Source organism: Dasypus novemcinctus, chromosome 17 (assembly GCF_030445035.2).
Source record: "Dasypus novemcinctus isolate mDasNov1 chromosome 17, mDasNov1.1.hap2, whole genome shotgun sequence".
Classification (NCBI taxonomy): domain Eukaryota; kingdom Metazoa; phylum Chordata; class Mammalia; order Cingulata; family Dasypodidae; genus Dasypus; species Dasypus novemcinctus.
The window spans coordinates 45,059,447-45,086,712 of NC_080689.1; the positions used below are offsets into that span (position 1 = coordinate 45,059,447).

Here is a 27,266-nt window from a genome sequence, read left to right on the forward strand (position 1 = left end):
GGAGGGAAGTTTGAAATAGTTTTAACAGTATTATTTGTGGCACAGTTTCCTTATGATATTATTTTTCTAAGAACTAAATTTAATATTTTTCTTTTAAAAGATTGATTATACATGATTATTGTAGGAAATGAAAAATAATGACAAATACATAAATTAAAATCACCATCCAGAGATAACAAGTGCTAACATTTTGATGTATCTTCTTATTAATACACATGCATACATATTTCAAAAATAGTTTCATACTATGCCGACCTTTATTGCAACTTTTTTTTCATTTATCATATTGTCAAAACATTTCCCTGTTCATAATTAGGTATCTATGCTCAATTAATGGATGCATAATGTGCTATTGTATAGATGACCATAATTTATTTACCCAATCCATAATTAGTGAGCATTTAAATTGTTTCCAACTTTATATTGTTATAAAGAATTATTTAATTAGATCCTTATACATAAATTTTTGTGCATTTGACTAATTTTTCTTTAGGATGAATTTTTAGAAGTGCAGTTCCTAGGTTAAATGGTAAGCACATATATAGCTTTTTGATAGCTGTTATCACCTTGTTCCCCAGAAAGGTTAAATTGATATATTCCCTTTCCTGCTGAATAGGAATGATCTGTTATCCTGTATTCCTCCTCTCTTTTTAATCTTTAACATTCTCACAGTTGAAAATGGCACCCCATTGATTTATATTTCATGATTACTAGTGAGGTTGAATTTCTTTTCAAATATCTAATTGTATATCTGTAATTTTTAATGGAGTTTATGTTTCAGTGTCTAGCCTATTTTTCTATTACATCTTTTTTGTAGGATTTTATTTAACATAATAGATCTATTAGATATGATACAAATTTTTCTTTATTATTTGCCTTTAAATGTTTATTTGATATATAGTTAATCTTTAATATTTCTTTTAAACATTAAATATATCATTCATATAAAATAGTTAAATATATAGTCTGAATAATAGTAATAAAATAGCTCTGCCCTTACCATCCAGTTTAAGATACTCATTTCCAAAACTTTTGTGAGCCCCTGTAATATCACATTAGCCCTTTTCTCCAAAAGTAACCAATTTCCTGAGTTTTGTTCTTATTATTGACTTATTTTCTTTATTAATTTATCACATAAGGATGATTCTTCAAAATGTTTTAACATTTTGCATAGTTTTGAACTGCATATAAATAAAATCATATTTTATGAATTCTTTTGTGACTTACTTTTTTTGTTTTAAACTCAAGATTATCATTAAGAATTGCCCATGTTGATACATCCTTTTAAATGTATGGTGATGTATATACAATTAACACCAAATAGGTTAAATTGCTATTGCAAAAACTATGTTGCTAAAGCAAATACTGTGTTGGCTTAAACAATGGGAAATTACTGGCTCACAGTTTTGAGGCTAGGAGAAGTACAAATCAAGGTACCATAAAGGCAATGATTTTTTCCTAAAGACAGGCATTCTGGGGCTGGCTGCTGGTCATTCTTGGTCCTTGGCCCCTCTGTCACATGGCAAGGCATATCGTAGTCCCTCCTGGCTTCTCCTTCTCTTCCATGTTTCTTTGTTGTTAAACTTCTGGCTGCTCCCTCTGGCTTTTTCTCTTTCCACACCTGTCCTATGAGGTCTTCAGTAATAGGATTAAGACCCATCCTGATTCAGCTGGGTCACACCTTAACTGAAGTAACCTCATCAAAAGGTTCTATTTATAAGAGTTCACACTCATAGAAATAGATTATTTTAAAACATGTTTTTTTTTTTCCCCTGGGGTACACAGCTCCAAACTACCACATGCGGTATTCTACTTTATGGATATATTACAACTTATTTATGCATTCTTCTGTTGTATCCAGGGTTCTTTTTTTCCTGTTAAAAAAATGCTACCATAAACCTTTTTGGTTTCGTGCTCATTGCCTATCCCATTGCAGTTTTTTTTTCTCCAAAGCATATCTCTTTATTTTTAAAAAAAATGTTACATTCAAAAAATCTAAGAGGTCCCATATATCCCCACCCCCACCCCCACCCCACTCCTCCCACATCAACAACTTCTTTCATCATTGTGGGACTTTCATTGCATTAGGTGAATACATTTTGGAGCACTGCTGCATTTCATGGATAATGGTTTACATTGTAGTTTAGCCTCTTCCCCAGTCCACCCAGTGGGCCATGGCAGGACATACAATGTCCAGCATCTGTCCCTGCAGTATCACCCAGGACAATTCCAAGTCCCGAAAATGCCCCCACATCATATCTCTTCTTCCCTTTCTCTACCCTCATCAGCTACCGTGGCTACTTTCTCCACATCCATTCTACATTTTCTTCAACTACTAATCACAATAGTTCCATAGTAGAATATCAGTAGATCCACTCTAATCCATACTCTATTCCTCCATCTTGTGGACCCTGGGATGGTTATGTCCACTCTACCTCTATATTGAGAGGGGGCTTAGATTCCACATGGATGATGGATGCTCACTGCAGTTTTAATTTGCATTTATTGATGAAGTGATCATCTTTTTCATGGTTTTGTTTTTTCTTTTTTGGCTGTTATGGGTGTTTCTTGAGCATCTTTTCATGTCTTTTGCCAATTTTTTTATTGGGTTATCTATTTTTGATTCATAGTTGTTATTTATATATTCTGAACACTTCTCTAAGTCAGTTTTATGTGTGAAAAATGCCTTCTTTCAATTAGTGACTTATTTTTTCCACTTTCTTTTATGGTGTCTTTTGATGTCATGATTTCATTTATTAGTCTTTGCTTTCATGGCTTGTACTTTTGATTTCTTGTTTAAAATCTTTTCCTGCCCCGAGGGTATAAAGGTATTCTACTTTTTTTTTCAGATATGTTTAAAATTTGGCTTTCACACTTATGTTTTTCACACATCTGCAAATAATTTTTGTGAATGGTTTCAGGTGCTGTGATAGGTTGCATTATTGGTCCTACTTCTTAACCCCTCCATATAGCCACATCCTTTAGCATGTGGCTTTAAGTACCTGCCATAAAGTTAGATAATATTCCCTTATCCCTTGACTTGGGATCAGTCACATGACTTGATCTGTCCTGTGAGCAGAAGAGACAACATATTAGTTCTCAGCCTAAATCTTAAGAGGTCTTGTATGTTTATGCTTCTACCATTGTTATGAGAAGAACATGTCCAAGATAGTTCACTGGTTTCAGGGGAAGGAGTTATGCCCCAGCAAAGCTGCCACAGCTGAGCCCTGCTGATCACAGATAACTTGCAGACTCTCCAGTGATACTAAATCACAGTTGCCTTTAACCCACTGAGTTTGAGGTGGTTTGTTCTGTACAATAATTAAATTAGCTGATATCGGTGTTGATCTAATTTCATTTTTATCCGTATGAAAACCAATTGTCTCTCTTATTATCTAGTAACATGTCTAGTCTTTTGGTTAGTATTTGCCTAGCATCCTTTTACTTTCATCTTAGTCCTCAAATGCTAGGAGAATCTTTTAAAAAAATCCCAATCTGATCATTTGAACTAGAAAGTAAAGTCATTTTCATTTATAGTGAATTTTTATTACTTTTTAATTCATCTCTATCATTTTTTCCCCATGGAAACCATGACTTTATGGATTCAGGGAATGCATCAGCATTTGTTTTGGGGGAAGGTGACACCTGTGACTTTCCTCACATCCTTAAGGATGTCAGCCAAGAGCACTCTTTCTGCCAGCAGGATCACAGGACTTTACTTTAGGCCCTTGTACAGGCATTCCTGAATATGCTTGGCCTCACAATCCATGCCTGTGCATTTATAAAATTGCACTACTTGTGCAAGACTGGGGGCAATGGGAACACCTTATGCTCTTTCTTTTTACTGTGAGCCCTTTTGGGCACCAGCCTGGGTCAGGGATCTGGGCCATGCTCTTGGTATTGCTTAATGAGGCTGCATTGGAGAGCTTGGTGATGATATTGTGGGGGAAGCTGCCATGGACCCCTCCTGCATAAGGAGCAGCACCATGACAGTGTAGTCCAGACTTTTTCATGACGTCTTCTCACAGCTGAAATCTTCTCAGGATTCTGCCTACCATGAAGACCATCGAGATGAACATGATCAGGAGATGCCAATGTCCAGTAGGCCACCACCAGCCTGGACCTAGTCTAAGCACTGGGCAAGAGGGTGAAGTCCTTCCCAAATTTTGTCTGAGCCACCCTAAATTCCCAGAATTCCCTGAGTCAGAATGGACCTCAGAGCCTCTGACGCAGGGAAAAAGCAGGTCCAGATGACCCATATTTGGGTCCTTGGCCAGCTCTTCATAGGTACCATATGCCTTGGGGATGTTGTGTTTCAGTGCCTGGTTCAGTTATGGGCTGCCACAGCCACCAGCTGGTTCTTGGAGTGAGACAGTGTCTGCAGCACAGTTGAGAAGTCATTAGAGATGAGATTGATGAAGCAGAGTGCCAGCAGCTGACCAGTCCAAATTAAAAGTCATTTCTATAATTTTTATTTTCATATTCTCTTTATACTATTTTTTCTATGTTTTCCCTTTATAAAACCTCTTCTTCTTTTTTTTTTTTTTTTTGTCTTCTTTTGGATTTATTTTTAAAAGATTTATTCTTTATTTCTCTCCCCTTCCCAACCCCCAACCTCCACCCCCCCCCAGTTGTCTGCTCTCTGTGTCCATTTGCTGTGTGCTCTTCTGTGTCCATTTATATCCTGGAAATCTGTGTCTTTTTTGTTGCATCATCTTGCTGCATCAGCTCTCTGTGTGTGCGGTGCCACTCCTGGGCAGGCTGCACTTTTTTTGTGCTGGGCGGCTCTCCTTATGGGGTGAACTCCTTGCGCATGGGGCTCCCCTACATGGGGGACACCCCTGTGTGGCACAGTACTCCTTGTGCGTGTCAGCACTGTGCATGAACCAACTCATCACATGGGTCAGGAGGCCCTGGGTTTGAACAGTGGACCTCTCATGTTGTAGGTGGACGCTCTATCCATTGAGCCAAATCTGCTTCCCTTGATTGGTTTTTTATTATGCTATTTTTTTAAAAAAGATTTATTTATTTCTTTCTCTCCCCTTCCCCCTCCCACCCCGGTTGTCTGTTCTCTATGTCTATTTGTGTCTTCTTCTTTGTTCACTTCTGTTGTTGTCAGTGGCATGGGAATCTGTGTTTCTTTTGTTGCGTCATCTTTTGTGTCAGCTCTCCGTGTGTGCGGCGCCATTTCTGGGCAGGCTGCACTTTCTTTCACTCTGGGCAGCTGTCCTTATGGGGTGCACTCCTTGTGCCTGGGGCTCCCCTACGCGGGGACACCCCTGTGTGGCAGGGCACTCCTTGCGTGCATTAGCACTGCGCGTGGGCCAGCTACACACGGGTCAGTGAGGCCCGGGGTTTGAACCGTGGACCTCCCATGTGGTCAATGGATGCCCTAACCACAGGGCCAAGTCTGCCACCTGCTATTTTTTATCTTACTTTTTCACTCCTTTTGTTTTTAATTGCCCATACTATTTCTATGAATTTGTGGTTATCCTAAAAATTTTGGCATGCATATTTCACTTTAAAGTATTTAAAGGCAATTACTGTCTTCAACCCTCCTCTTGAACAAAATAAGGACTTTAGCATACTATGACTTCAACAGTCTTCTATTAATATCTTTTCCTACCTTTTTAAAACCTCATAAATTAAACATTACTATCACTGAAGCCAATGTTCATTGAATTTACTCACATTTATTTTTTTTCTATGTCAGTATTTCTTCCTGCATTTCAGATCTTTTTGGGGGACTTTGTCTTAGATTGCTTCCTCTGACCATTCTGTTAGTAAGGAGCTGTTGATGGTAAACTCCATATTTGTTTGTCTGAAAATGTCTTCAATTCTTGCTTACTCTTGAAAGATAGTTTTTCCTGGGTATACAATCCAGTTGAGAGTTACTGTCATTTAGCACTCTGAAGGTGTTATTATATGATCTTCTGATTTCCATGATTACTCTCAAGAAACCAATGGTCATTTTAATTATTCCTTTGTAGATAACCTCTCTTTTCTTTCTGATTTATTTTAAGAGATCTATAATTAAGATATGCCACAGTTTATCTGTGATGTGTATAGGTATGGATATATTTTCATTTATCCTTTTTGGCATTGTTGTAGTTACTGAATCTGAGAATTTTTACCTTTCCACCATTCTAGCAATGCCTTTGCAACTTTATTATATTCTTTATCATTGTTTTAGTTTCCTTGGCTGCTCAAGCAAATACCATGCAATAGGTTGGCTTAAACAATGAGAATTAATGGTTCACAATTTTGAGGTTAGGAGAAGTCAAATGAAGGCATCATTAAGGTGATGCTTCCTGCCAGAAGACTGACATTCTTGGGCTGGCTGCTGGTGATACTTGGTCCTTGGTTCCTCTTTCACATGGCAATGCACATGACAGCCTCTCCTGTCCTCTCCCTTCAGTTCTGGGTTCCATTTATTTTCAGCTTCTGGCTTCTCTCTCTGCGCTTTTTTCCCCCCCCTTCTCTCTCTGAATTTTATTCTGCTTAAAAAGTACCCCAGTAATATGATTAAGACCCATCCTGAATGAGTTGAGCCACACCTTCACTGAAGTAACCTTATCAAAAGGTCCTACCTAAAATGAGTTCACCTAGGTTGGCACTAGGGATGGTGCATACTCAGGGGACTTGAATATCTGGACTGCCCATGTGCCAGCTGGGCTCTGAGCCTCTGCAGAGTTGCAACTCCTTCTCTCTGGTTTGTTGGACTTACCCAGGTCAACTAACAGGGAGGTGAAGATGGTCAACCACCACACCAGGGAATCAAGAGTGCCTACAACTGCAAACAGAGGAATTGCATCCATGTGGAATCTAAGCACCCTCTTGATCTAGAGGTGGAGAGGACGTCACCATCCCAGGGTCCACAGAATGGAGGAATAAAATACGGATTAGAGTGGACTTGCTGGTATTTTACTATAAAACTATTGTGATTAGTAATGGAAGAAATTGTAGCATCGAGGTGGAGAAAGTGACCACAGTAGTTGCTGAGGCCAGAGAGAGGAAAGAAGAGATGTGATGTGGGGGCATTTTTAGGACTTTGGGTTGCCCTGAGTTGTATTGCAAGGTCAGATGCTGGGCTTTGCATATCCTGCCGTAACCCGCTTAATGTACTGGGGAGAGTGTGAACTACAGGGTAAACTATTATCTATGTGGTGCAGCAGTGCTCCAAAATGTGTTCACCGAGTGTGATGAGTGTGCCACAATGATGGGGGAGTTGTTGGTGTGGGAGAAATGGGGTGGGGGGTTGGGGGGTATACAGGATACTCTTATGTTTTTTAATGTAACATTTTTGTGATGTATATATCTTCAAAAAAATATAATTTACAAAAATGATGGGGTGGTGGGGTGGGGAGTGGGTTATATGAGAACCTCTTATGTTTTTTAATGTAGTGTTCTTTGTGATTTATTAGCTTTAATTAAAAAAAGTATAAAATAAAATGAAATAAAATAAAATGGGTTCATACCTACAGAAATGGATTAGGTTTAAGACCCTGTTTTCCTGGGGTACATAGCTCCAAACCATCACAGTCATCTTCGCTCAGTGACCTATTATATATATATATGTATCGTCTCACTCTCTCCTCCAAGTCTCTTGATCTCTCTTTTACCTATCAGCCTTCAGTTTACTTTGCTACATATGAGTAATCTGATTTATCTTTTGGTTCACTGATTCTCTCTTTACCTCTAACCTGATGATTAATCAGATAATGAAATTTCTAATCTTAATTATTGTCATTTTTATTTCTAGACATACCATTTTGTCTTTTTCCAATCTTCATTTTTTTTATAGTATCTTGTTTCCTCATAATTTTCAATAGACTCTCCTTTAAACATATTAAACTCACATGTTTTTTATTCAATATCTAATAATACTAGTACCTGCAATTTCTGTCAGTCTGATTGAATTCCCTGGTGATTTTGCTGACTCTTGTTCATGATGGTTTGTTTCCTTATGTGTTTTGTGATTTTTATTTGTGATCTCACAATCATTGATTGTGGGAAGTCAGTGAGGCCTGGGTTAAAGGTACTTTCTACAGAGAGAATTTGCATTTGCTTCTGCCAGGCAAGTGGGGTACTACCAAATGAACTACGTTTTTAGTCAACTTTAATCTTTAATCTGCTTTTCATTACCAAACCAAAATGAAAGTGGGTTTCAGGTTATGAGTTCTTAGGCAAACACTTGCTTTTTCCCCTTCTCCAAAATCTAGACTCCAGACTACTTGCTCAGTGGAGCAGAAGAACAGACGTTGTTTTTGTTTTGTTAGATTATTTGTTAATTTATCTTTTCATTAAGAATGCCTCCTTTCATGATTTCAGCTGTATGAGAGTGTTTCAATCTTAATTTCAGGCTTAAGTGGGTCCTTTTTCCATTTCCTTGTTAAAACTAAAATGGCCACACCAGAAATCAGCAAATATCAGCAAAGGCCCCCAGGCAACGGTGTTCTGTACTTAAAGTGCCTAGTTACTCTTCTGGATTCCTGATTGAGTCATTTTTGCCTCTAAAGAATTTCCTTTTTTTCTTTCCGTTTAAACTATGCTTCTAAAGATATTTTAATTTTCTTTTTCAATATGTCTTTGGCTATTCGGGGCCTCTTTCCTTTCCAAATAAATTTCATAGTTAGTTTTTCTAGTTCCTTAAAGAAGGCTGTTTTTGATTTTTATTGGGATTGCATTGAATGTGTAGATCAGTTTTGGTAGGATAGACATCTTAATAATATTTACTCTTCCTATCCATGAACAGGGAATATTCTTCCATTTATTTAGGTCTTCTTTGATTTCCTTGAACAGTCTTGTATAGTTCTCAGTGTATAAGTTTTTTACATCTTTAGTTAAATTTATTCCTAAATATTTTATTTTTAATTTACTATTGTGAATGGTATTTGTTTCTTGATTTCCTCCTGATCTTGCTCATTATTGGTGTACAGAAATGCTACTGATTTTTGCGCATTGATCTTATAACCTGCGACTTTACTAAACTCATTTATGAGTTCTAGAAGCTTTGTTGTAGACCTCTCAGGGTTTTCTATATATAGGATCATGTCATTTGCAAATAATGAAATTTTGACTTCTTCCTTTCCAATTTGAATGCTTTTTATATCTGGTTCTTGCCTCAGTGCTCGAGCAAGTACTTCTAAGGAGGATTGCATCCAGTATCCATGTGGAATCTAAACCCCCTCTTGACATAGATGTGGAATGGACACAACCAAGCCAAGGTCCACAGGAAGGAGGAATACAGTAAGGATTAGAGTGGACTTAATGATAATCTATTCATGAACTATTGTGGTTAATAATTGAGAAAATGTGGCATTGGTGTGGAAAAAGTGGCCATGGTGGCTGCTGGGTGCAGCGAATGGGTGGAAGAGATGAGATGTGGAGGCATTTTCGGGACTTGGAGTTGTCCTGGGTGGTGCTCCAGGGACAATTGCCGGACATTGTATGTCCTCCCATGGCCCACTGGATGGAACGTGGGAGAGTGTGGGCTATGGTGTGGACCACAGGCCATGGGGTGCAGTGATGCCCAGAGATGTACTCACCAGATGCAATGGATGTGTCATGATGATGGGGGAGAGTGTTACAGTGGGGGGAGTGGTGGGGTGGGGGCGGTGGGGGTGAATGGGGACCTCATATTTTTTTAATGTAATATTTTTTTAAAAATGAATAAATTGAGTAGAATTTGAAAAAAAAATAAAGATATTTTAATTTTATTGTGAATTTTTAGGTGTCTGTACCAGACACTTTCTTTTTGGTACATCACATTTCTGGAATTAAAAATGTAGAAATTAAAAATTTTGATGTAGACAAATCTAATAACATTTTCCTTTATGGATTTTGTGTTTGGTATTAAGTTTAGGAAGTCTTGCTTCAAATATTCATATATATCTTCTTTTTGTACTTTCATGATTTCATACTTCAAATATTTAAATATTAAATCCATTTGGAATTTATCTTGGTATAGCATGAGGGGTAGAAATAAAATTTTATTTTTTTTCTCAGATGGCTAGTTTGTTGCAATATGTTAAATAATAGAAATATGAAATAATAAAGCCTGAAGTTTTTCTCACTAATGAAATCCTTGTGTTTGAATGAAAGTTATAAGCATACTTATTAACTGTATAATATGGAAAGCTAATTATGAAAATTAGTGCTTTTTAAAAAAATCATAATTTCCTTTGTCCTCTTAGAAAGAGGTTGTATTTTAGTTCCTTGGTTTTATCTGTCAGTGTCTACTGTGGATATTTTTTTTCTTAAAGATTGCCAGGACACTGTAAAATGAGGCATTAAAATTGGCAACCCTGGGGAGCTAATGATTCTCACTGGCCCCATACACATGTTCTTTCTGTTTTTCCAAGCCAGAACCTTGCATTTATTGTATTTCCCCAATGTGGCATAATTACTGGTGATCTAGTAGTAAATTAAAAACAGACATACATTAATTTGAAAAGGGAAAATTGGACTTTCTTATTTTCCCAATGGATGGGGCTATGATAGTCAAGAGTAGGGTGCATGGATAACACCTATGGAAGATTATTAGGCTCTTCTTCATGGATTAAATCTGTGGTTTTTAGTCAGGCTTCCCATACCTATAGAATAATTTCCATGCAAACCAGAAATTCACTGTCCTGAGAGGTAAAACTAAACTTGGGATTGAAACATGTAAGTCACATGTCCATAGAACTGTGTGGGAATACCATGGCATTTGCATTGTGCAGCCAATCTCAGTTATTCAGCTGTTGTTTTTGGACTCTGTGATTCCAGTATAGGCCTTGTATAGGATAAGAAGAGACTTCAATCCTCATTTATTCATAATGTGGGGGAAGAGGTTGTTTTTATTGAGAGAAATTATGAATTATTCGCATTTTCTTGTGTCAAATAATAGAAATACATTTGAAATTAGAATTATATGGAAGAGATTTGACTCTTTGCATTTCTGAATTTTTGTAGTATTTTTCACATACAGTCAGAGCTTAGTCTGTTATAGCTCTGCTCTGTCTGTGGCTATAGATAAACAGGTAGAGATGAGAATGAATCAGGATTGCCTATTGGATGTGCTGGAAGTTGCTCTATGCACTACATTCTGATTTACTTTCTATTTTTCTTTCATAAAAGAGAAGTTATTTGTAGCAGATTTCATATGCCCATGGCATCCAACACAGTACTGGAGAAACAGTAGATATCCAATAAACACCTGTACATTAACTGAAAAGGGAGCTGTTTTAGTTTGCCAAAGGGATGCCAATGCAAAGTTCCAGAAATCTGTTGACTTTTTTTTTTTTAAGATTTATTATATTTATTTCTCTCCCCTCCCCCCAAAACTCCCACCCCAGTTGCCTGTTCTCTGTGTCCATTTTGCTGTGTGTTCTTCTTTGTCTGCTTCTGTTGTCAGCGGCATGGGAATCTGTGTTTTTTTTTGTTGCGTCATCTTGCTGTGTCAGCTCTCTGTGTATGCGGTGCCATCCTGGGCAGGCTCTCTTTCATGCTGGGCGGCTCTCCTTACAGGGTGCACTCCTTGCGCATGGGGCTCCCCTACACAGGGGACACCCCTGTGTGGCACAGTGCTCCTTGCACGCATCAGCACTGCACATGGGCCAGCTGCACATGGGTCAAGGAGGCCCGGGGTTTCAACCGCAGACCTCCCATGTGGTAGACGGACGCCCCATCCATTGGGCCAAGTCCGCTTCCCATGTTGACTTTTATAAAGGGTATTTATTTGGGGGTAAAACCTAATAACAAGGCCCTAAAGAGTCCAACTCAAGGTGACTTTTTCACCAAAGTCAGTTGCCATGTATTGAAGCAAGATGGTTGCTGATCTCTATGAGAGCTCAGCCTTCCCCTCTGGGCTTCCTCTCTCTCAGTGGCAGACTGGCATAGGGCTTGTCTCTCAGGGCTTCCTCTCTCTCCTGGCATAAGACTTGTTTCTTTCTGGGCTTTCTATATCAGTGTCAGCTCTCTTCCCAAGGTCAGCTGTAAGCTATAAGGCAAATGGTTCATCTCTCCAAGGGGCTTTAGCTGTTTGTGCCTTTTCCTTTCTGTCATATGACAGGATCAAAATGACAAAGTTCTTTCCTCTTCCTATGTGTCTTATTATTATTTTTTTTCCAGGTAATGACCCTGCTTTTATTTCAGCTGAGGTGCAAGGTGTCAACCAGTGTCTCAGAATTAAGTGAAAATTGCATGCAACCTGGAGACCTGAGTCATCAGGAAAAGTGGAAAAGATGAACCATACTTTAAAGAAAACCTTAAGTAAAATCTGTAAAGAAACACAGTTAAAATGGACAGGAGCACTTAACCTAGCTCTCCTTCAGGTTAGAGTGGCCCCTAGAAGAGGACTTGAGTGAAGTCCTTTTTTTTTTTTTTAACTCTTTTATTTTATTTTATTTTTTGGAAGGTACATAGATCATGAAAAATGTTACATGAAAAGATATAAAAGGTTCCCACATACCCCACACCCCACACCCCCACCCCTCCACATCAACAACCTCTTTCATCATTGTGGCACATTCATTGCATTTGGTGAATACATTTTGGAGCATGGCCGCACCACATGGATTATAGTTCACATTGTAGTTTACTTACCCAGTACGTTTAATGGGTTATGGCAGGATATATAATGTTCAGCATCTGTCCCTACAATATCATTTAGGACAAGTCCAAGTCCTGAAAATGCCCCCACATCACATCTCTTCTTCCCTCTTCCTGCCCTCTGTGGCCCCTGCAACTACTGTGGCCATTTTCTCCAGATCAGTGCTACAGTTTCTTCCATTACTAGTCACAATAGTTCCATAATAGAATACCAGTAAGTCCACTCTAATCCATATTTTATTCCTCCATCCTGTGGACCCTGGGATGGTGATGTTCACTCCACTTCTATGTCGAGAGGGGGCTTAGACCCACATGGTTGATGGATACAATTCTCCAGCTTGGAGTTGTAGGCACTCTTGGTTCCCTGGTGTGGTGGTTGACCATCTTCACCTCCCTGTTAGCAGACCTGGGTAAGTCCAACAAACCAGAGAGTAGGAATTGCAACTCTGCTGAGGCTCAGGGCCCAACTGGCATACAGCCAGTCCAGAGATTCAAGTCTCCTGGGTATACACTAACCCCAGCACCAACCACAAGTTCACTAAAGGTGACAGAGGAGGCATGTGTAGAAAGGTCACATCTGAGTCCAACTCTGTATCACTCATTCCAAAGTAGGGCCCACTGACAAGGCACTAAAATCCAGAGCTAACTGCCATGACCGTAGAACCTGTGTGTCTCCATAGCCCTCAGGAGTACCAGTACCTACTTTGGCTGTCTCTGGGATCCTGCTGAGGCATGCATAAGCGCAACCCCTCTGATGACCTCCTGACTCTTTTTCGTAGACTTTTAGCCATATAAACTCATTTTTTCTCTACCATTTTCCCCTTTTATTCAAGGTCATTTTCTAGTTGCATCACTAGCTGTTGCTTAGTAGTAATCCCTTGGTGCCAGGGAGGCTCATCACTGGGAGTCATGTCCCATGCTGCGGGGAAGGCAATGCATCTACATGCTGAGTTTGGCTTAGAGAATGGCCACATTTGAGCAACACAGAGGCTCAGGTGGTAACTCTTAGGCACCCTGCAGCTCTAGGCCTAATTCAAATTTCAGGCACACAGGCTCATAAGCATAGTCATCAGTATCAAGGGCTCATCATTGGAACATCCTTCTTCACTGGTCTTTGCCCTTGTGCTTGGGGGATTGTTGCTGTTCCATTGGGGAATGTGACAGAGCTCCCCTGGCTAGGAACTCAGCATTCCCTCAGTTGTTGTTTGTAACTGTAACTACTATGTAAATACCCTATATATATCCTGTGTGTCTTCTTGAGTGAGTGTCCATTTATATCAGTCCACCAAGGGGGCAGGGACTCAATTTGTGTCATGGCTTACTGACATGATCGAATCAAAGCCTTAATCTTAACAGGTAATTTAATCAAGTGTCCCTCAACTGAATCCAGTATAATCAAAATGTACCACACCCAGAATAGATTAGTTTACAAACACAGTCTTTCTGTTTTGGGGATTCACAAAAATAATCTCAAACTGTCACACCCCACACTCTGAATCCTAAAAAGATATTATAATATTCCAAAAGAAAACCTTAAATCTTAAATTACTTAAGTAGCAATGCTAAGGACAAAATCATATCACAATCAGCTCTAGGAATACAGTTTGTCTTGGGGCAAAGTTCCCTCTGGCTGTAGACCTGTGAAAATTACAAAGCAAGTTATCTGCTTCTAATATACAAGTGAGGCACAGACATAGTATAGACATTTGCATTACCACAAGGAGAATTTAGGTGGAAACCATGTGTCACAGGTCCCCAAAAGTTCCGACAGTCTGCAGGGCCTACTCCATTAGATTTCAAAATCTGAGAGTCTTTTTTTTTTTAAAGATTTATTTATTTATTTCTCTCCCTCCCCCCCCTCCACCCCGGTTGTCTGTTCTCTGTGTCTATTTGCTGCATCTTCTTTGTCTGCTTCTGTTGTCAGTGGCACAGGAATCTGTGTTTCTTTTTGTTGTGTCATTTTGTGCCAGCTCTCTTTGTGTGCGGTGCCATTCCTGGGCAGGCTGCACTTTCTTTCACACTGGGTGGCTCTCCTTATGGGGCGCACTCCTTGCGCATGAGGCTCCCCTACGCGGGGACACTCCTGCGTGGCAGGGCACTCCTTGCGTGCATCAGCCCTGCAGTGTGCATGGGCCAGCTGCACACAGGTCAAGGATGCCCGGGGTTTGAACCTGGACCTCCCATGTGGTAGATGGATGCCCTAACCACTGGACCAAGTCCGCTGCCCTAAGAGTCATTTTTAAGATGATAGTTTCTTATTCTCCCTGGGGCCTCATGGGGGCCCAGCCTTTCCTCAGGCTTGCCCAGTGACCATTTTCTTGGCATCTGGATGGTGACTGAGCTCCAGACCTCACCCTCAAAGATCATTGGGGTGATGGCCACACTTTCCCCAATCTCTGGGGCATAGTCTCAACTCCCTTAATACAGTGAGGTGGCAGCAACATTCTCTCTAATCTCTGGCATAAACACCCAACCTCCTCAGAACAGTGAGGTGGCAACCTGGCCTTCCCTAATCTATAGGGAACATGCCCACCCCCCTCAAAGCAGTGGGGTGGTGACCTCACTCTCCCCAACCCATGGTGAAGAGGCCAACCCTGTTCAGAGAAGTGGGGTGGTGATCTAACTCTTCCCAACCATTGGGGAATGTGCTCTACCCTCTCTGTAGCCTACGGTGACCAAACTCTCCCTGAACAACAGGCTGGAACATTGACCCTCTTCAAATGTTGGGGCAAACTCATCCTGTCTATACACATGGGTGGAGTCTTTCCCTTGGCCCAAGGAGATGTCTTAATTTCAGACCTCAGCTTCCAGATTTTCCTCTTAAAGATATTTTCCCTTCCATCTCTCCCCTCTGTGTCCCTTTTAGTCCAGGCTGAAAGTGGTTTTGTTCATACAGATTTCACAAAAACTTGTTGGCTTAGCATGCAAGAAGCAGGGGTTCAAACCATCAGACAGTAAGATTTTCCACAAGTCTTTACTGGATAACTGCATTTTCAATCCTGGCTTACAAGTTACAAGTTTAGTTAATTCCTCAAATGGGGGCACTATTGTCTGGGGTTTGATTTCCAGAGGTTTGGGATTTCCGAAGTCAGTCTCTGGTTTCTTTGTGCCCAACAATTCAGTTCTCAGCTCATCTCTTTCCTTCTCAATTTACTGTAATCTGTGAGGAGAAGCCAGGCCACATTCTCCAAGTTTACTCTGAAAAGGTCTTCAGCTAAATGCCCAGGCTCACAAGTTTCAAATTCTGCATTCTATGATTCAGGAATTGATCTTGCTATGTTTTCTTTAACTTTAAAACATGGATCACCTTTCCTCCAATTTCCAATAGTAGTTTCATCATTTCCTTCTAAGGCCTTAGCAGAATAACTTTAGGCTCCATATTCCTACCAACAGTCTCTTCAAAGCAATATAGGCCTTTTCCATCAAGCATCTCACAAGTCCTCCAAAAAATACCACTTACCCATTTATAAAACCATTCCAGCATTTTTGGTAATTGCAACAGACTGTACCCCCACTCCTGGTACCAAATTCTATATTAGTCTGCCAAAGGGATGCTGATGCAAAGTTCCAGAAATCTGTTGGCTTTTATAAAGGGTATTTATATGGAGTAAAAACTTAAAGTTACAAGGCCCTAAAGAGTCCAACTCAAGGTTGCTTTCTCACCAAATTCAGTTGCCATGTGTTGAAGAAAGATGGTCACTGATCTCTGTGATAGTTCAGCCTTCCCCCCTGGGCTTCCTTTCTCTCAGCTGCAGGCTGGCTGAAGGCTTGTCTCTCAGGGCTTCCTCTCCCACTAAGGGAGCTGGATCTCAACCTGAGTCACACCTTACTGATGTGGTGGAATCAAAGCTCTAATCTCTTTTCTTTAAATAAAAAAAAGTTTTAGATTACATAAATGTTACATCAGAAATATAGGGGATTCACAAATACCCCATCTCTTCTCCCTCCCACACTTTCCCCCATTAACAATATCTTTCATTAAGTGTGGTACATTTGTTACAATTGATGAACACATATTGAAGCACTGTTAACAATGGACTATAGTTTACATTATATTTTACACTTTGCATTGCACAATTTTATAGGTTTTGACAAAATGTATAATGACCTGTATCTGTCATTGCAGTGTCATGTAGGACAATTCCAATGTCTCCCAAATGGTCCATGTTACACCTTTTCTTCTCTCTCCCTCCCCTCAGAACCTCTGGTGGCCACTGCCTTTATATCAATGATACAAATTCTTCCATTGCCAGAATAATAATCTCTACTTTAGTCTATAGTTGCATTACCCCCTTCTGTTTGTTCATTCCTCAATCTTGAGGATTTGGGGATGGTGATGCCCACTATGTTTCTGATTGAGATGGGGCTTAAATTCTATGGAAAGTCCTAATCTTAACAGGTAATTTAATAAAGGATCCCTTAACTGAATCCAATATAATCAAACTGGTATCACACCCAGAAGAATAGATTAGTTTACAAATATAATCTTTGTTTTTGGGATTCACAAAAATAATATCAAACTATCAGAGGAGGAAAGGAAAGAAAAAACTGTAATTATTTTAACTTTCTAGTCAATTGCTCCTAGATAAAAGACAGTTTATTGTGTAGAGAAAAATAGGACCTGATAGAATCTAGGAAAGATGTGAAAAGAGAAAGTTGTCCAGCAGTTTAGGAAACTTGAGGCTGTGGTCAAGAGTTCTAAAATGTTTTTCCTGTTCAACATTATGAGGTGCTTACCCATCATTAATTTGAGTTTGTTTTTATGTGAACTTAAACTTTTGGGTGATTTCTTGACCAGTGTGTTTTTATTTAACATGAGTGCTTTTTCTTTAATGATTTGTGTTTTGTTTCACAACAGCTGTCCAAAATATCCTTGAAAAAAGGAGGGCTGTGTTCACCTTTAATACTTAAAAGCCACTTGGAGGCAGTTCAATTGAGCATGAGTGTGTGTTTGCAAGAAAGTAAAACATAACCAGCATGAGTAACCTCTGTTCTCTGAGGCTTATTGCATATCATTTATGCTTGAAAAAACAGAGTGAATTTATTTGTTTTAATGTCCAAAAACTTTGACCAAAGAGTTAAAAGGAGCTGACTGACCAATACAGCAAAAATAGCAAGCTTACTTTTTAACTGGGGTGATATTTATCCTTACCGCTCTTCATCACAGAACATGCTAAAAACAGTTTGAAATAAGTTCTAGTATCAGAAGCACATTTAAAATATCTACTCCGGTAACAAGAAATATAGGTGAGCCAAATTATATGAATGATTCAGGACCCCAAAACTCCTCTGGATAGAAGGAAGAGTTATTCCTTCCATTTAACTTATCCAAAAAGTTTGTCTTTATAATCCCATGACGCTCAGTAATTCCTCAGTCCTCATCTGGTCTTTACTGCCTTGTGGACCATGTTACATTAATAAAATGAAAGGGTTTAAGGAAGCAGTATTTCAGGAATCAGCAGTGAAAGACTCATTTTACTTTAAAATAGTTGTTTTTAAATTAGAAATGATATATAACTTAGTTAAACCCCAGGAAATCTTGATTAATTTCACAAATCCACATGTTGATTCATTTTGGAAGATTTTACACTGTTTTTTCTATTTTCTCTAAAGGAGTGGGTGGGTCTTAGCTTGATTTGTTGTTCCCTCCCAGGCCACTAACAAAGGCGGAACTCTTTCCCAAATGACTTTTTTATTATCTCTCTAGAAAAATGCTGGTGACAATATCTTCTTTATTGAAGAAGCCCGTCCATGATTTCTTAACTGAATATGATAACAATAAATTATTTGATCTTTAATGAGTAATTTTGGGCCAAACAAGGGCCTCTCCCTTCTTTCCAGTCATTTTACAGCTATGAATTTACCCTAGTAAACAAAACAGAGACTAGGAGCCTCAAACATTTAGTTTCAATATTTTTTTAGACTCTGAGTTTGATTATACAGAACATGACATCAATAAGATGACCTTCAGTATAATAATTAAGCACTTTTACAATTTTTCCTTGGTATTGTGCCATATAAACTGTAGGATTTAAGAGCTTAAGAATTAGTAATCATAATTATATTGAACATCCAGCAACTAAACAGCAATGAAAGACAGCACATGACTAAATGCCAGAATAAGCAGCAAGTACTATACTATAGAGGCCCCCAAAGGGGATTAATTATCAATAAAGGACATTCGACTTGAACAGTGAAGTCACATCTTATTTGGGGGTAAGTCATAAAGTTATAACACAATATACAAACTATGTAAAGTCAATATCCTTGAAAATCTTCAATAGCCCACAAAATTCAGTATATTTAGTCACAAATATGTGTTACATTGGATACTGACACACTATCTGCCCTCAAGTTCTGTGTATCAGTGTTCTTTCACTGTATGAAGAGTTCACTGAAGAAGTTGGCTTGAGTTTATCTTTAAACCTGAAAATCACCCTCAGTATTGTGAGCTGCTCATGCTATGAAAAATATGTGGGAAGTGAATCTCACTCCCCCTGTCTTGTTCCTATAATGGAATGGTATTCAGCAAGGCCCACACTTTACAGTTCTCTTTCTCTCACCATCTCCTTTCCATCAAGCCTATGGAGGCAACTTTACACAAGTTAAATGTATATAAGATATGGTCCACTGTACTGAAATTATACACACTTCTGCCTTCTCTTTCCCTACCTACTGTAGGTGGTAAATGCTGATTTGTTTTCATTTGGCTGTATTCAGCATTTGTGAGGCATAGTGAACTTAGTGTGTCAATTTCCATGATTATTTCTAGAAGTGGAGTCCCTCTTATTCAGAACTTTGGTATAGCTAAAACTACCACCTGCCCTGAGACCTACTCTTCTCATTTCCTCTAAGACTTCATCCCCACAAAAAGAGTCAAAAGAGATTTGTAAGCCACAGCATGACATTATCAGATTTGTTTTCTTATAAGACAATGCATTTCAGTCTGGTGGCAGGGAGACCTGCTGAGGGACTGAAAGCTACACAAGGGTGGGGGGTGTTTTATTTCCTCTGTATGCCTGCCACATAGTAGGTCCTCTGTAATATTTTACTGAGTCAAACTGTTTTTGACCAACGATAGACTCTGGATCCTGACATTTAAGAGCAGCAGAGGATGAGGATGCATGGAAAGAGGCAGGGAGAGCCATGCGAACATGGTGTAGAGTAGCACAAGCAACATTTGCTTCAAGGGATAGTTTTGAGATAAGGTCCCAAAGGTAGCTCAGAATCGCGGGTGGTGAACATCTGTGCCGGTGGAGTCTAGTGGGCAGCCTCTGATGGTCAAGATGGTCCCAGACTATTTCCACATCTCCACGCCCTCCACCCCAGTCTTTTACAGTCAGGTTTTAACTCTCTTGTCTCCAAACTCACACTAGTCTCACCTATTTTGCAAAGGACAAAACAAATGACTCTAAATTAATCTGCTGCCCCCTACTAGTCTCCCTTTACATCCACTGCTGCCTCCAAATCCTCACTATTCACCTTCGGAGATTGATTTCCCTCCCTAGTTTCCTCATCAGACTTTAACTTGTTAAATCCAGTTTGTTTGGTTTTTTTTCCTTCCCGATTTCCTTGACCTCATTGCATATCTGCAGCATTAACATTTCTGAGCCTCACTGCCTTGCTTAAAGTTTCTCTTCCTATGAATTCTCGGCTGCTGTATTATTCCAGTTCTTACATTACATTTCGGGCTCCCCAGGGTTCGAAGTTCTTGCTGCTGCATAATGTGGTCTAGATGCCTTTCTCTGATTGACCCTGACATCTATGATTCCCTCGGTCCCGCCCACAGTCGATTTATATTACCGTCCATTGATTGGATTAAGTCAGTCAATATTAGTGTCACCAAAATTCCTTCTTCACATATGACCTCCCTTGGGCCTAATCTAATTTTGGTCAGGAATTCTGAGCATTAATTCTAAACAGTGTGTTTAGAATTGCTCTTATGTTATTTAAAAATGTTTGTTTTCTTAAGGAGCTCACTGAAGAAAATCTGGAGAATATCAAAGAGAAAGGAAAAAAAATTACCTGATATTTCTTTCCATTTTTTTTTTACATATAGAGAGTTATTACTTATTTTTATAAACATGCAGTAGTTCCAAGTAAATGTTTTACATATGTGCATATATAATACATTTTTTCTGTGTTTTAGTTTAATATTTTAATGTAAGCATTTTCATGTTATTTTGTGTTCATAGATATTTCTCACTGCTGCATAGTATTCTGTTAAGAGGCTATATAATTTCTTCCTTAACCATTTTTCTATTTTTCAACATATATGTTGTTTCTCTATTTTTTTCTAATACAAATGATGCTGCAGTAAATATCTGTGCACACAAAGCTTTTTCCAATCTAGACTTTTTTTTTAAAATGATAAATTCCCCAAAGTGTACTTTTTGGATCTGGGAAATTAACATTTAAGCCTTAATATATATTGACAAATTGCCTGTAACAGAGTTCTACCAATTTATACATCAGCAATCTGTAAGAGTACCTGTTTTACTACAGTCCTGTTAAACTGCATACTTAAAATTTCTGCTCTTTAATACTTGACTTTTTTCCTGTAAAAGCATCGATGGAGTGTCCTGGTAAACAGACCGGCAATTTACATATTTTCATTGTTTATGGATGTTAAGGACTGATAGAAATTTCAGTTGATGACAAGGGCCTGCCTTTTACAAAAAACAAAAACAAAAACCATATATGTTTACTTGGAAAGCAGAATCTTAGAGAAGATCTGAAAAGAAAATTTGATATGGTTTTAGAGGCAGTGTATTTAAATCTGTGGGATGGAATTTTGCCTTGAATTTCTTTGTAACTCTATGGAATAAGAAAATAATCTCAATTTCTTAATTTTAAGAGGACAAATAGTTCCAACAGAGAGACAATAGCTTCCTATCTGCAGATATGAGATTCACTTATCTTGATAGAAAACATCTCCCCAGGGGCATGAACATTTTCTAACTTGCTTATTATCTGCTTGCCAAATGAAGTGATCTTTTAGCAAAGCTTATATGACAGAATGTATGTTACCCTCACATAGGCATATGCAGCTTGTGGCACATAGGCAGTGTAGAGCATTAATTAAATTCTTCCTGCTAGTTTATTCAGAATGTACTGTCAGTTTAGAGAACAGATGTTTATTTGTTTGTAGAGTCCTTTCGAAGAGTCTGAGATCTGATAGTTTACAGAAAACAATCCATGTCTTCCCAAGTCTGATTTCTGGAATTGCTTTCTCCTAACTCCCTGGTTTCTGCTTAGTGATACTTGGATAAAAGTTAGAGAAATTATAGGTGCTTGATAGTGGGTAACTGGTAGGTTCTGTATCCCCAGCTTTTTGAAAAATCAAACCACTAGTAATATGTTAAAAGCAAAATTTTTTGCAAAATGTTAAACATTAATGAAAGGAATGATGAAAGAAAGGATGGGTTTCCTGCCAGCACTGCGGTCAGCAGCAGTGCTCTGGCCTGATTACTTAAGCCGATGTTTTTCCTAAATCAGTCATGAAACAGTAATTATCAAGTTTTGCAATACTAGGCGATTCTCTTGAGAATAGACAATGATTTGTAATGTTAAGTTGATAGGTTTTTGCAGCAGAAATAACCTACCTCCTCTTGATGGGCTTCCCTGGGCACTGGGCAGAACCCCTACTGCTTTAATGGGGTTTGTCTATGGACAAATCCACAAAGTGTCGACTTATCTTTCTCACATGATCAAATGGAGGCACATATTTGCTTTCTTTCTCCACAAAAATAAGAATGCTGCTGGTGTGTGGTGGATTAATTTCATTCCCATTCATTTGGTGTAACTATTTAAATCACAATTTTAGTCCAAAAAAGGGGGAGAAGAGTATAGAAGTCGCATATGAAAATGCAGCAATCCAGGTTTTAGCTTTATTTCATTTTCCCCGGCAATGAAATGTCAGGGATGACCTGTTTGATGTTTGCTTCTACTATAAAATATTCTCCTTTCTGCATTTGGATTAATTAGATCTTATAGCTGGAAGGGACTCTGAACATTTTCTAACTCAATCTCTTGCTTTCTGAAACTCATAGGAAATAAGAAACTGTCTCAGGTGCAGAGCCAGGAAGCTGGTGAATGGAGATCCAAACCTGGGCTCTTTCTTTTACTAGATGGCGCTTCAGCTAACATGCTCACATCAACACTGTGACATAATTTTAGGTACAGGAAACCTGAAGTTCAGCTAATTATATCCTTTGCCATTTGCTTTGATATGCCACTTGGCACCAGAGTTTTAAAACAACTTGTTCCTTGATTGTCCAGGACTCTCGTGCAATCTCCTTCCAACTGCCAGGCTCCTACTACTACCCATTTTACTTAGGAGGCTTGTATAGCTTTGGTTTGTCCACCCTACTGCTTGTTTCACTTTGGAAATACCCTCTTTTTGGACACATCTTTGACACTTTTGATTGGGGGTCCCAAGTATCTTGGTGTCCTGATACCCATGAAGGCTTCTCACTGTGGAGACCAGAACAGGCATCAGATGAGCCTTTAAAGGTACTCTAGAATCCAACACATCTCTTCTTCAGGGGGCTGCATTTTTAGTTTGGGACTTCAATTTGGGGTGCCAATTATGTAATAAGCCACAGTTCCCTGTGAATAATAATGAATTTTGGCATTCTGATGTTTTGCACAGATACTCTGCCTAGCACCATGGGAATTTGCTCAGGCGCCTGGTAGACGTTATTATCTTCCCATTCTCTGTTTCCTCACCACCATTAAAACTGGGCCCTGGTACCCTTAAAGAACTTAATTCGTTACTACTCTTCAACATTATGACAGTCTTGAGTTGTGGTTCCCAGATTCATACGCCGTGCCATCAAGGGGGAGCCACAGAGAGTTCACAGAATCACAGGATTGGAAAGGAGCCTAGTGGTCATTGAATGCTTGAGTCACCCCTACAAAATTGCTGCCAAGTAATTATCTAGCCTGATGGGAAACTTATTACCTCCCAAGGCGATTCATTCTGCTTCAGATAGTTCTGACTGGTGGGAAATTCTTTCTTATACCTATTCTGCGTTGATATGTTTCCTGTATTGAATGAAACCGACTTCCTATTGATTAGACACCCCCTACCCCTCACCCCCCCCCCACAAAGTCTTTCCAGAGTTGACTTATCCTAATTTCTTTGGGAGAAAATTTTATTTGCATTTACAGAACTTGGTGGATGCCACCCTATGAAATTCAAAATGCAGCCTTACATCAAACAGACCTGTAGTGAGCATTTAATATAAAACATTTGTAGAATTTAACTGAATTATTCTCTGAAGAAAGCAGCTATAGGTAGGAGTATAGTGCTGATAGTATGCATCATTCCTTTGGCAGCTACTGCCTTGGGTTCTCAGTCACTCCGTATGCACGAGCCTTGTCCACACAGCTAGTTGTTAAGTTCCTCAGGGTGTGGCTATGTCTTATGTGCCTGCTGTTTCGAACAAGTCTTACTCATGACTTTGCATTTACAAGAAAGTGAAAGCACAAGAACTGCTTCTCCAGTCCTTGAGTTGCTTTTCTTCTTTGCCCCAGATGATGAGTGATTGTAGTGGTTGTGGTGATGGTGTGTGTGTGTGTGTTGGCATGAACCTAGAGCTGACTCTATTTTCCTGAAGGTTTTAGAACTACTCTCCCAACAGAAACAAGTGTTTCCAAGCCATTCCTCAAAAATCTATTCCATTTCTGTCTTGGATACAGTGCTGCAGCATTGGCAGAGTCACGTTATGGGTTAAATTGACACTTGGGTGTTGGTCTGGCAACCTGACAACCCCGTACCAGGAACACCCTTCTCCACTCAACTGCCTGCAGCACACTTCCTCATTCTTCAGGCCTCACAAGAATGTGTCTAGGTGAAACCTTCCTGATCGGCCCAGGCAGAGGGAGCACCTCTTCCTTCTTGTCCCCACTGTCCTAGGCACAGTCCTCTTTTCACACCTGCAGCATTGCATAGGTACTCTTTGTTTCTACCATCGTCTTCTTTGCTGTTCTGTGAATTGGTGGAGGTCAGGTACTGAGTCTTTTTGTTTTTTTGTTTTACTAATATTAAAAGCATTTTATAGATGAGGCACCAAGAGGTTAAGAAACTCACTCAAGGTCTCACAGCTAGAGCTGGAATTCATTCGCAAGCAATCTGGCTCCAATATGCATACCCTTAGTCATCACAAGCACATTGTGCCTTCCGGTGAGGGAGGTCAAAGCCTCCTGCGAGGGCGGACGAGGCCAAAGAGGTTCCAGTTTCCAGTGGCTGCAGCACTCTCCCTCTCTGGAACCTGCCTGATCCACTGCCATTACTACCACCTGATTTCTAGGAGGTATCCTATTTCCCCATCTGTGTTCATTGTACAAGGTTAGAATTCTTCTCAGATCAACTAAGCCAAATCCAGTTATAGCCAGAGGAACTTACACTAAGATATGAGAGAAAATAACAGCAGTTAAAGACAAAATGGGTGGGTTTACAGAACACATGTCTCAAAACCAAACTTGACTGAGGGTTAGTTGTATCTCCATCGGTGTCTCCCAAGCTTATCTGATTATAAGAATCACATGGACACTTGTTAAAACTACTCATTCTCAGTCTCTTTTTCTAGAGAGTCTGATTTCAATAGATTTGGAGTGGGTCACTGGAATCTGTGTTTTTAACAATACTTCCAGGTGATTCTTTTTTTCCCCCCTCAATGTATTTTTTTAGAGAAGTTGCAGGTTTACAGAAAAATTGTGCATAAAATACAGAGTTCCTATCTACTTCCCTACTATTAACACCTTGCAATAGTATTGTACATTTGTTATAATTCATGAAAGAGTGTTTGCAGTACTGAGTCTTATTTCTTTGTCCCTTCCCTGTGCCAAGTACAGTGGTTGGTATTAAGGAGGGAGATGCTCAGTGAATTTTTTGAAGAAATAACTTGAAATAGATGGATTGTTGGGTAGAGAAATTCATTCTCAAATGCTCATCAAGCTCTTTGCAAACAAACTTTTGGAACATAATGCTCCTTGAAGTTGGGGATTACTTGCCCTGCTGTGTACACTCTCAGGGCCCTGCCCATGTAGGCTCGACTATGCAGTGTCCCTTCAGCTAACTCCAGTGGGGGTCCTGAGGGCTCCCATAAGCCCTGAGCTGGAACCAGAGCACAGTGAGGTAGGCCCTGGGGATACAGTCCCACTATGTGCTGAGGACATGCAGAGGAGCAAGTGGAACGTGATGTCCTCTGAGTATGGCAACCAAGAACAGCTCATATGAGCAGTTGGCTTTACAGAGTCTAACAAAATAAAGTGAGAAGTCCCAAAGGTGGTTGAACACAGCAGTTGGAATTGAGGAAGAGATAATCCTTGGAGTTCCAGGCTGCTGATTGGCCAGCCAGCATCAGAGAAATCTGTTGGCAGGTAGTAGGTAGGGGTGTGTGTATGTGTGAGAGAGACGGTGTGTATGTATTTGTGTGTGTGTAAAGGACATACTGAAAAGGGCCTGGCAGAGCTCTAAACCTAGAGGGACAGTAGCAGGAAGGCTTTTGTCATTCATTTATTCAGAAAATATTGAATATCTACTATGAAAATGCTTCCAAGAAAGGGCAATTTTTTTTTTAATCTTCCATAAATGTTTCTGTAAATGCTTTCTGTTTCTAGTCACGATGTGTCCTAGAGATAGGACAGGGTAGAGTTTTGAGGTCAAATAAATCCAGCTGTTGGGAGAAGGTATGGAGGCTGGGGTACCAAGAAGGGCCTGGCAAACATCTTTTGACTGATCGGAGTGCATCTAGCCTAGGAAAGTCCAGTAAGCTGTTAAATGTAGTTGGCTGGCCATACCAAATGGTGGCACTACATAGCAGAAAATAAGAAACATTAATTTCAATATAATTTGTATTTGAAAAATACCCCATAGCTACCAAAATACTCTCACGTTTCATATTTCATGGGACTCCCAAAATTCTGTGATTTAGGCAGGTGTGGTGGATGTGCCCATTATGGGGGGTGGGGACAAGGAGGCACTAAATTTTTAAGTGGATTGTCTAATTCCTGGCATGCTAATGGCAGAGGCAAAACCAGAATGATGGACTCCCTATTGCTAGGTCATTGCTCTTTCCCTTATGACACTGCATTCCCTGTGTGATGCTGTGACAACTTGAGGACCACATTTACTGAGAATTCAGTTCAGATTCTGATTGACTTCTGGGAAACTGGTCCCAGCTAGTTTGGAGCATTCAAGAAGATACTCTCAGCAAGAATTATGAACCCAAGAATCATTTAAGAACAAGAAGATATGCGTCACTTCTGATTGAGTGGGTTATTATTATTTTAAGGAGGTTTCTTTAAATGTGCTAAAGTAAATTAACAATAGCAGGGATTTTTTTTTTTTTTTTTCAGGAAGCACCAGGGATTCAGCCCAGGACCTCGTACATGGGAAGCAGGCTTTCAACCACTGACCTACATCCACTCCCCAGTGAAAGTTGGTGTTTTCACTTGTTCGTTTTATTTTAGGAGGTATCAGGAATTGAACCCAGGACCTTGTATATGGCAAGCAGGCGCTCAATCACTTGAGCTATGTCTGCTTCCCAATAACAATGTTTTAAAACTGTAAATTTCTGGCAAAAATGCTCCAACGTTTTGTGATTTCACCAAGTTGCTGAATTGTTGAGTTCCTGTGAAAGGCCAGACACTAGTCTAAACTC

At 39.5% G+C, this 27,266-nt stretch overlaps 1 pseudogene; it reads right to left on the reverse strand.

The window, feature by feature from the left end:
- Positions 1-3,616: 3,616 nt before the first annotated feature.
- LOC101423574 (trans-1,2-dihydrobenzene-1,2-diol dehydrogenase pseudogene) overlaps positions 3,617-27,266 on the reverse strand; it is a 130,051-nt pseudogene continuing 106,401 nt past the window's right edge.